Here is a 9,270-nt window from a genome sequence, read left to right on the forward strand (position 1 = left end):
TCTTGTTTTTGTTTATGTTCTGCAATTTCCTCAAAGCTTCTATAAATTTCCAAATGGTTGGGTGTCTGGCTTCGCCATTTAACACCCGAACATCAAACAACTCGTCTAGACCGGAAAATGCATGTAACAATAGGAAATCTATGAATAAAGGTGAAAAACCCGTAGGGTCACCCTACACCCTACAAGGGGCCAAAAACTCTACGAGTGGCAACCTTGACTGCAATACACATACTGGATAGTGACTAGATAGTGAATTAGAATTTTGACCTTTTGACGGCCAATTTGTCGCCGGTTAATTTGTTCGCCGGCCAATTTATCGACGGTTAATTTTATCGCCGGCCAGTTTACGTCACGGTTAATTTGATCGCCGGCCAATTTGTTGCCGGTCAGTTGTCCACTACCAGTTGTCGCCGGTGAGTTTGTTCACGGCCATATGTCGTGATCCCATCTATTGTGACGTTTAATGGACTTTGCTTAAGTCGTAACGAGTCACAGTGACGTCATAATTACGTCAAATACGACTAGGCAACCAAATCAAAGCGTCATAGCCTACTGAACAAGTATCAATGAAATACAAAATGAAATATAGAGCTTGCGAAAGTGGCATGTTTTACAAATCATAGGCCGACAGTCGACAGTAAAGCATGTTTATACTCTAATTCAGCGTGGTCCAACTGCAGGCCCGCGGGCCAAAGTTGGCCCGCGAGCACTGATTTTTTGGCCCGCCAACTGATAGTCAGCTTTGATAGTCAGCTTTGATAGTCGCTATTGTCGAGGAAGAACCTCGACCGCAGATGTCACGTTGATCAGCATTTAATAGCTAAATTTTGAACTATTCTAATTTCTGTTCTAATAAGTTATCAATGTCACATTGTTTTTCAGTTCTAATTTCACATTTCTTCAGTTCTAATTTAAAAACATTGGCCCGCAAGATAAAAAAATTTTCTGATTTTGGCCCGCGATGAAAAGAAGTTGGACCACGCTGCTCTAATTGATAGAAGTATAATAGCCTATGATAAACGTCCTCTGCACATGATAAGAACCTTTATTGGTGATTTACGTAAAAACATAAACAAAGAAAAATTTGTGGAAAATAAGAATTTAATGTATATTAAAAATTTTATAGTTGTTTTAGTCAGTTTTTTATTGAAAGTAAAAAGTTTTATTGAAAGTTTAGCAACAGAATTAGGCCACATGTATCACAGATATTTTTACTGTACCGTCTGTACGTAGTGTATAGCTTGCCAATACTGCACTTATAAGTCAATTAGACATATCTGACTGCAGCATAAAAGGTTTAGCCTAATTGGCGCCAATATACAATTAATTTTGATCTCTATGATTTGTATTGCTAGGTGTACGATTTACGTAACTTGGCCAACTGATACCAGTGGAGGTCATCTCAACATGTTGGAACTCAAGACGACGCTCTCTTTGGTTGTTTTTAAATATTAAAGCAAAAAGCAGAATTACGAGACTGGAAAATATTAGAATACAAACACCAGCGGCGATCCAAACTTTAAAACCTTTAATGAAGTTAAAAATTTTAGCTTTAATACCTTGTAAACTTAAGCTTACCATTCAGTAATGTAGTAGGCTACTGCATGGTAGAACTATTAGTGTTTAGCCGAAAGTACCATTTGTGTCGTATTCTGCTTCTGAGGTACTTGTCGGCATTACATTTGAAGTAAGGGTAAACTTGACTATAAACGTAGTATATCTGGAAAACTCGTGTGACTCGTTAGCGTGCTGGATGATGGGTATAGAGCCTATATAGTAGAAAGCTATTGATCAAGATCTTCAAAAATTGTTTAAATTTTTATCACAAATGACGTCAAAGTATTCACACTGGCTCGTTGGGAATTATCAAATGTGAATGTTATGTTACAAAAAGTGCTGATACTAAACTAAAAATTTACCACTACTGGTTAAACTGGTTACCTGTACTGTTTACTTTTTCTGTATTCGGAATGATTAACACAGCACCGTTGGCAGTGGTCGACTCTTAAAAATCATAATTATCGACGATTATAACAAGTAACTAAAAATAAGTGATATCTAAAGCACAAATAACCAGTGGTATAAATGTGGGATAAATGTTTTTGTTGATGAAACACTGGTTTCTATAGTATTACACCATAACATCAATAAAAGAAAGGATGCGAAGCCCTTTAAGCTATGGTAATAAATGCTACATATATGATATCATCATTTTATTCTCGGGATGAGAATTGATGAATGCGCTTGTAACACTAATGTATTCAGACCTGCTTTTTGTCCAAGAATAACGTTCATTTGACGGCTTAACAAATTTCGTTTATCTACTTTTATATTTGATAAGTTCTCTCATCTTGAATTAGCAATTAATCATGGGAAAATTTTATTATTAATTTATCCGGTAAAAATATCTTACCTGAGTTTTCATTTATAGGCTAACATGGTCTGTTAAGCTTTTAGTAATGAAATGGGGGCCGAACGTTAGTTCTAAAGTACCAGTAATACGTAAAACGATAGCCTATACGCGATAAAGAGGAAACATAGAAACATATAGCAGCAGACCGCGAGGTCATTTTGGATACCTACACCTTATTCAATACAAAAATAGCCATAACTTTTGGCATATACGATATATTAATATATATGCAATATATGCATCTCCAGGCTATTTTGTGAGATGTAACAGAAACGTTTTGTAAAACTTTTCCTATATTGTTATCCAAACCTTGTTTCAGGAAAATTAAATGTGAAATTCTTTAGCCTACCTGTGAAAAAAAACGAATTTGTGTATTTCTACAATGACTGCATGCATAAACAACAATAGAAAATTTTAGCGGTTAGGTTCAATTACCTACGATCGAAACGTTAATTGGCGGTTGTTCGGAGGAGTAAGGTGAAGTACCTGCATACGAGGGCCCATCGATAGGCGTGAACGTTTCAAAATCTGAAAGAAAAATCTTGCATAGGCATAAAACTGTGAATAATTATTATTTTTTTATCAGTGGTTATATGTAAAATAAGCTATTCCATTAATACTGTAGCCTATATTCGTTTGCGTAATAATTGCAAATGCTATTGATAGATGTGTGGACACGAGAAGTGGGTTATCAAAACTAAATAGTTTACTTTTATTCACACGACCAATTAAACTTACGCATACAAACTAATTGGCTTAGTTGCTGGCTTTGACAATATGGGAAACGGTAGTGCGAACAACAGAATAATGTCAAATAGATGATATCCCATCATGACGACAAAACATTTATAGTCTTTTCGAAAACTTTGGTTTGAGTTCAGTTTTATAGCAATTTTAAGATTCCCATGTTTCCGTAATACCTGGATGTAATTCTCGTAAATCTACATAACTTTAGCTAGCTTTTTTTATACATTTAATAGCTACGAAGAACATTTTAGTAAATAACTTAGTACCTATACTACGCAGGCTAACAAAACCCCACAATTCTGGTTATGCGCAATACATAGCCTATATTATATGGTCACAGTGAGAAATGCTGTTACAGGCATGCACTAAAGATTGATCTGCGAGAGATTGCATTTCTGCAATGCGTGATAGAATTATATTATGTGATCCTGCGCCACCCACATAAAATTGCTAGCCTATATGGTACAGTACCTATATAAACCGGTATATGGATATAGTTTTACAAATTTGTTCAGGTTTATTTTAAATTAAAGTGAATTGAACTTCGCTCTTTACAGAGGAACAAATGCAGATTTTTATGGTTGCTATTATGCCTTCCTTTTACCAGAATTAGAACGTTAGACCTTTTATATTTACAAAAGTGCTGAATTTCGAGCAATAATGCACAACACATTTTGGACAACTTTTAAATACCGAACGTGTATAGGCTACACCGCTACACTAATGAAAGATACTGTATAAGCGTGACAAAACTATTGCCACCGTCACTATATGAACAGTGTGCTTACATGTCAGGTATTTTATTTCCCTTTTATTGTATTACTATAATAATTTGTTATCGTTTTAGATTATTATGCACATTGTTTATCATAGCCTACGCTTACGTGTCACCTGACATTATCCCACGCGTATAAAGACATATATATACAGTATTTTAATATTATAGGCAAGCTATAAAATGACTGTATATAGCCAGCTGGCTGGTAAGAATGGTAACTATATATAACTATAGTTGATATTTGCATACACTTGTCACTTGCTTTAGGATGATTACCATTGGTTGGTATGATAAACAAAACAAGACTAGGCCTATACCATGAAATGCTGTGATAGGGCTCTTTTGTCTATTAAAAATATTTTTATTTCACTTCCCTTATTGTTTCTAGCATTTTTACAGCAAATCAATGAAAGGCTTTTACTGACGTTCGAAGTCATTTTAGTTCTTTACCACAATTGTTCACCAACTCATTCTTTTGTGTTTTGGCTTTATAGCCCTACACGGCTCTGATATTGAAAGTTGTGCTCTCAATCCTATGATGATCGTCCACTTCGATTTTTAAAAATTGTTTCTTAAACAAATGCTTTCTGAGTAGGGCTTAGATCGGACAACTTAATATCTTTTACCACTTTAATTGTTGTTCTCACCAATATTCAAAGAGGATGTTGAAATTTAGTTGGACAATGTTGCTTCTTCCATACCTGGTCTCTAATCTGCCAACTTCATTTCAAGTGTAGATACCATACGCAGACGTTTCAGTTTTTCTATAGGGTCGTTCCCAATTGGAATTATTTTGTATAAAGTTCGTACAATAATTTTCTAATTAGGGAAATACGGTTGAAACATCTCTTTGCACCTCCCGATAAGATTTTAATTAACTGTTTCTGCATCTGATTGATTATGACGCAATAATGATTCCATCCATAAAATCCAAAGACCATTGAAATCTCTACAGACTTTGATAAAACTTCACATGGAACACGTTTTCTTTTTTTCTTGCACCGCACTTGTTGTAATGGGATTTTACTGGTATTTCCTTGCATTTGTGACGGACGGATGATGGACGACGGACGACGGACGGACGGATGACGGACCGACCAACGACGGATGTATACGTTACGAGGCGTCCTCTGGATACCCTCCTGAAAACTTTGGGTGCAAACTGAGAAGCGACTTGAAAGACGCTTAACGGGCATCGCTTATGGCCGCAGGAGAGAGAGCCCCTTCATGAATTCATAATGATCTGACTCCAATAACAGTTCCGTGCTCTTGTCGACTATTGTAACATCCAAATTAGCATTGTTGAGTATTTAAATTATACGATTTGAGTGATAATGATATACTGTATATGATTTTATGTTGCCCAAAACTCCAAATATCTTTATCATTGCGTGTCTTGACCAGTTTAGCTTTATGAACTTCAATACCTTTTTGTAGGTCTATTTAGACCAGCCAGCTCTTGTTATTGTTCAATCGATAAAGAATTGCGCAACTAGCCTAGGCTATACTTAAAATATTAACGTCAGCGTAAAAATATTAAAATACCAATAACCACTGTAATACGTTAGCAAGTAAAACTGTGTATAGTTAGCATGCAGCTGCGTATTTAGAGTTACGTTAAGGGGATCAAAAAAGTTTTAAAAATTTGTTTTATAATTCCTGAGCTTGTCTACCCCGTCCAATATACGCGAATGTCAAATACCGCTTCAAATGTATTGTCATGTCTATACGTGGACAATTCAGCAGCCAACTAATAATGCTCACACTTGAGATGCCATGTACAACTTCTAAGGTCGTATACATTGATTTTGAAATGCCTTAAACCCGTCTGTTAATGTTATACCTATTTTGTGTAAGTTGTTTGAAGTTAATTATGGATGTATCGTTAAAAGTTATATAAAATAGGCAATAGGCACAATAGGCCTACAATAGGCCAATAGGCCACAATAGGCCTACACTGTGGCAATAGTCATGAAGAAAATTCAACATAGTTTAGTTTAGGATCAACTAGAAAGTTATAGTGAAAGGAGTTTCACCCATAACAGTATACAAATCCTGAATTTTACTAGATTAATGTATTTAGTGATGTATTTTGTGTTTTTACTCTCTAACGCTATGCTATACTTTGTGTGTATACTATATTTATATTCTATAGTATATAAAACTATGCGGAATCAAATCAACAAACATTCTATTGATTACTACGACCGCTCAGTCCGTTGGCACATTACCTTGCTATAGAAGTAGGCTATTAATTCGGAAAGCTATTTTATTGTATCTTTAACGCAAACGCCTATAATGCCTAAAGCGGGTGTATGAAATCAGAAAATCGTGTGAAGTGACTATATCACCTTATGTATGTAGGTCACGCTACTTGTTGTTAAAGATTAGGATTAGGAGAATTGATATGCAAAAAGTTGATTTTAGCTATTTAAGGATTTATTGAAGTTAAATTAAGATTAGAAGGTAGATTTAGATTACTATTTTATAACATTTACGTTAGGTTAACAAGAAACTGTGTAAAATAGCTTTGAACACACGATTTTTTTTCCGGTGAAATAATGGCAGCCAAAACCGTGTGTCTTTGAACAAATGGTAAATAAAATGGATGAGACTGAGAGACTTATGGGAAAGACTAACGATACAGAAGAAGGCTGAAAAACGTATAGGTACAGCATACTGCAAATTGAGTTATAGAGTTAAGCAGAAAAGACGAGGAAATCCAAAGATTATGAATAGGGCGATTATTTTGTGATTTGTCAAAAAAAGTCAAAAATTTGTCAAATTGTAAAAATTTTTCACAAAGACAAAATTTTTTATAAAGTCAAAATTGTTACAAACTGCATTGTCGTGGTGTCGTAGAGGTTTCACTGTCAGTGAACTTTTCATTTTACACAACGTAGTCTACTTTACCCTGTTGTAAATGGCCCATAGTCTACTTATTGTGAATCATTAACCATTAAGTTAAATAATTAGGTTGATTAGGTTAATTGGTGTGATGCTCAACACACCTCAAAACGTGTAAATTTTTGGTAGGTTTTAAGTCATTTTGCGGCAGCTGTAGGTTAGGTGCAAATCTTGCTTCGGTTTTGCTTCAGATACTTCATGTATCTTTAGTTTATAGTGTATTGAATGTATTGAACAGTTTTGTTGTGTCTTAGCTGCAGTTTTTTGGCAGTGATTTGTAATTAGCTCATTTCCCTTTTCAGAATAGACTAGGCCTGTGTTCACATTTTTGCCCTTCTGTTAGACTACAATAAGTTTTAAATTTTGTATAATAATGCGTAATTAACTACTTGAGTTCTTCATACGTCAAAATTTGTCAAAAAATAGTTTTTTAATGTCAAAATTTGTCAAAATTTTCAATTTTTAGGTCAAAATTTTCGTTTTTTTGGTCAAAAAATAATCGCCCTAATTATGATGCTTAGTTAACACATGGTAAAGATAGATGCGCCTGGGCAGGCAACGGTAAGCAAGTTTAGGATTATTTAACCGAAAGTTTTTTTATTATACAGTCAATTACGCTTTTTATATCTTTTTTATACCTATTTCATCACACCTATTTACTTGTCAACCACACAAAACATTCTATTCATACATGATCCAAATACCTAAATCATCCATATTACCTCTGTTATTTTGACATAGTAACAATCGCCATATTCGTTATAATTGAGCGACGAGTTTGCGTTCTTTTGACACTATTTATGGCAATAAACAATAACCGCTTAACCACTATATATTAGTGCAAATCCTTTTCCACTGTGTTTACTGACAACTATTGATTTAAGGTCAATTTTTTTTGGACTTGCCCCTCACTTTAATAGGGAAGAAGATTCAAAGCACACAACAACAAAATACTGTCAACAGCATTTAAGATGGAACATTAATTGAAGGATGCAATGAAGGTCAAACAAAGGTGGAAGGAATAAATAGACCCTTTCCGAATTCCTGTCTTGGTGGCAAGACATTTTCGATCGCCTGTATTCAACAATGGAAAATGTCTTGCCACTGTTACTTTTTATTAATTTACAAGCGTTCTGGCGTTCTGGCCATTGGATTGTAAAGATTTTGTTCAGGTGAGTTGCGTATTGAAAACATAACCAGTTTTACCAACGCAACTAGTGGAGAAACTTTATGAATAACAATCATCTAAAAAACCTCGGCATTTAAGCGGTTTTTCAGCTTAGACGTGAGAGCGCTAAAAAGACAACTAGAAGTTATAAACATCAAGTCTGTTTATAATGGGGTTTCGAGTGTATATATCAAGAACGGAATATTATCAGAATAATATGTAACAATAGGTTCAAAATTGAAAAGGAATGGGTTTTTGTATTTTTTCCAAGCCTAACTAAATAGCCTATGGTTTTCACCGTCGCTTGATGATCATATTGTTGTTTTTTACCCGTGTTAATCACATTCCCTTGAATAGGAATTAATATTGTAGCTCGAATCAGAATCCAAAGAAAACTCCCGAACACTTTGATATTGAACCTGGTGTAAGTTGCGGTGTCATCGCGGGCCACATTATAATGTAAATGCATTGCAATATTGCACCCCGAGCCGCAGACTGCCGACGTATGTAGGTTTGGGACACCAACAAGGTTAAATCGGGCAATGCACACATCCAACACTAATTAACGCATGTTCATACTTACTTGGAATTACGGTCCAAAACATGCAAAAAGTAGGCTATTGGCTAATTGTTAAACGCGGTTCGCGAGGAAAAACTTTAGTTTGGTTTGCCGGTGTTTGTCCTTTTTTGTCGCTTAAAGTTTAATTTTATGAAAAACAATATTTAATATCTCATTTATTGGTCTGAAACGTTGAGGATTTCGTTATTTTATTCACATTATTAACACGTGCCTACGTGACGTAAGGTGCATAGAAGTCGTTGTTTTCCTTCATCTTCGAGTGACGACTGCTACAATGACGTATTACATTTCACCACTTCGCACGTACGCAAGTTTCCAGCAAAACAAGTTGACATGACCGTAAGTTAGTGCCAACGCAACCTGTGGCAACACAAATTCTATCCAAAGTTTATCCACTACGTATTCAAAGATTATATATTGTTTGAATTGTTATGTCTTTGATAGTAAATTTGGTACTTTATATAACCATTGAGAATTCACATGACTCGCAGCCGTAGAACAGCGTGTACGTGACTTGAGGCCGGTGTGTACGTGCAGAATGCAAAACGGGCAGCTTGTTGCTGTTTTTCTATCGATTGGAGTACATGGTATACAATAAAGACATGCTGACAGCAGGCTATATATACAGTACAGGTAGTTCACAATGACCAGCTGCGATTTATTGTATAGGGTACACT

General features: G+C 35.2%; 1 long non-coding RNA gene across 2 annotated transcripts; it reads right to left on the minus strand.

Moving 5' to 3' along the window:
* Nucleotides 1-749: 749 nt before the first annotated feature.
* On the minus strand, nt 750-2,944 carry LOC143472632 (uncharacterized). Of its 2 annotated transcripts, XR_013119985.1 has the most exons (3): nt 2,849-2,944; nt 1,942-2,004; nt 750-1,526 (listed from the first exon to the last, which is right to left on the minus strand). It is a non-coding gene; the product is annotated as an uncharacterized LOC143472632 (long non-coding RNA). The 2 variants fall into 2 exon arrangements; XR_013119981.1 differs by lacking the exons at nt 1,942-2,004; nt 2,849-2,944 and adding an exon at nt 1,638-1,761.
* Nucleotides 2,945-9,270: the final 6,326 nt, after the last annotated feature.

The sequence above is a fragment of the Clavelina lepadiformis genome, chromosome 1, assembly GCF_947623445.1.
Source record: "Clavelina lepadiformis chromosome 1, kaClaLepa1.1, whole genome shotgun sequence".
In the NCBI taxonomy this organism is placed as follows: Eukaryota; Metazoa; Chordata; class Ascidiacea; order Aplousobranchia; family Clavelinidae; genus Clavelina; species Clavelina lepadiformis.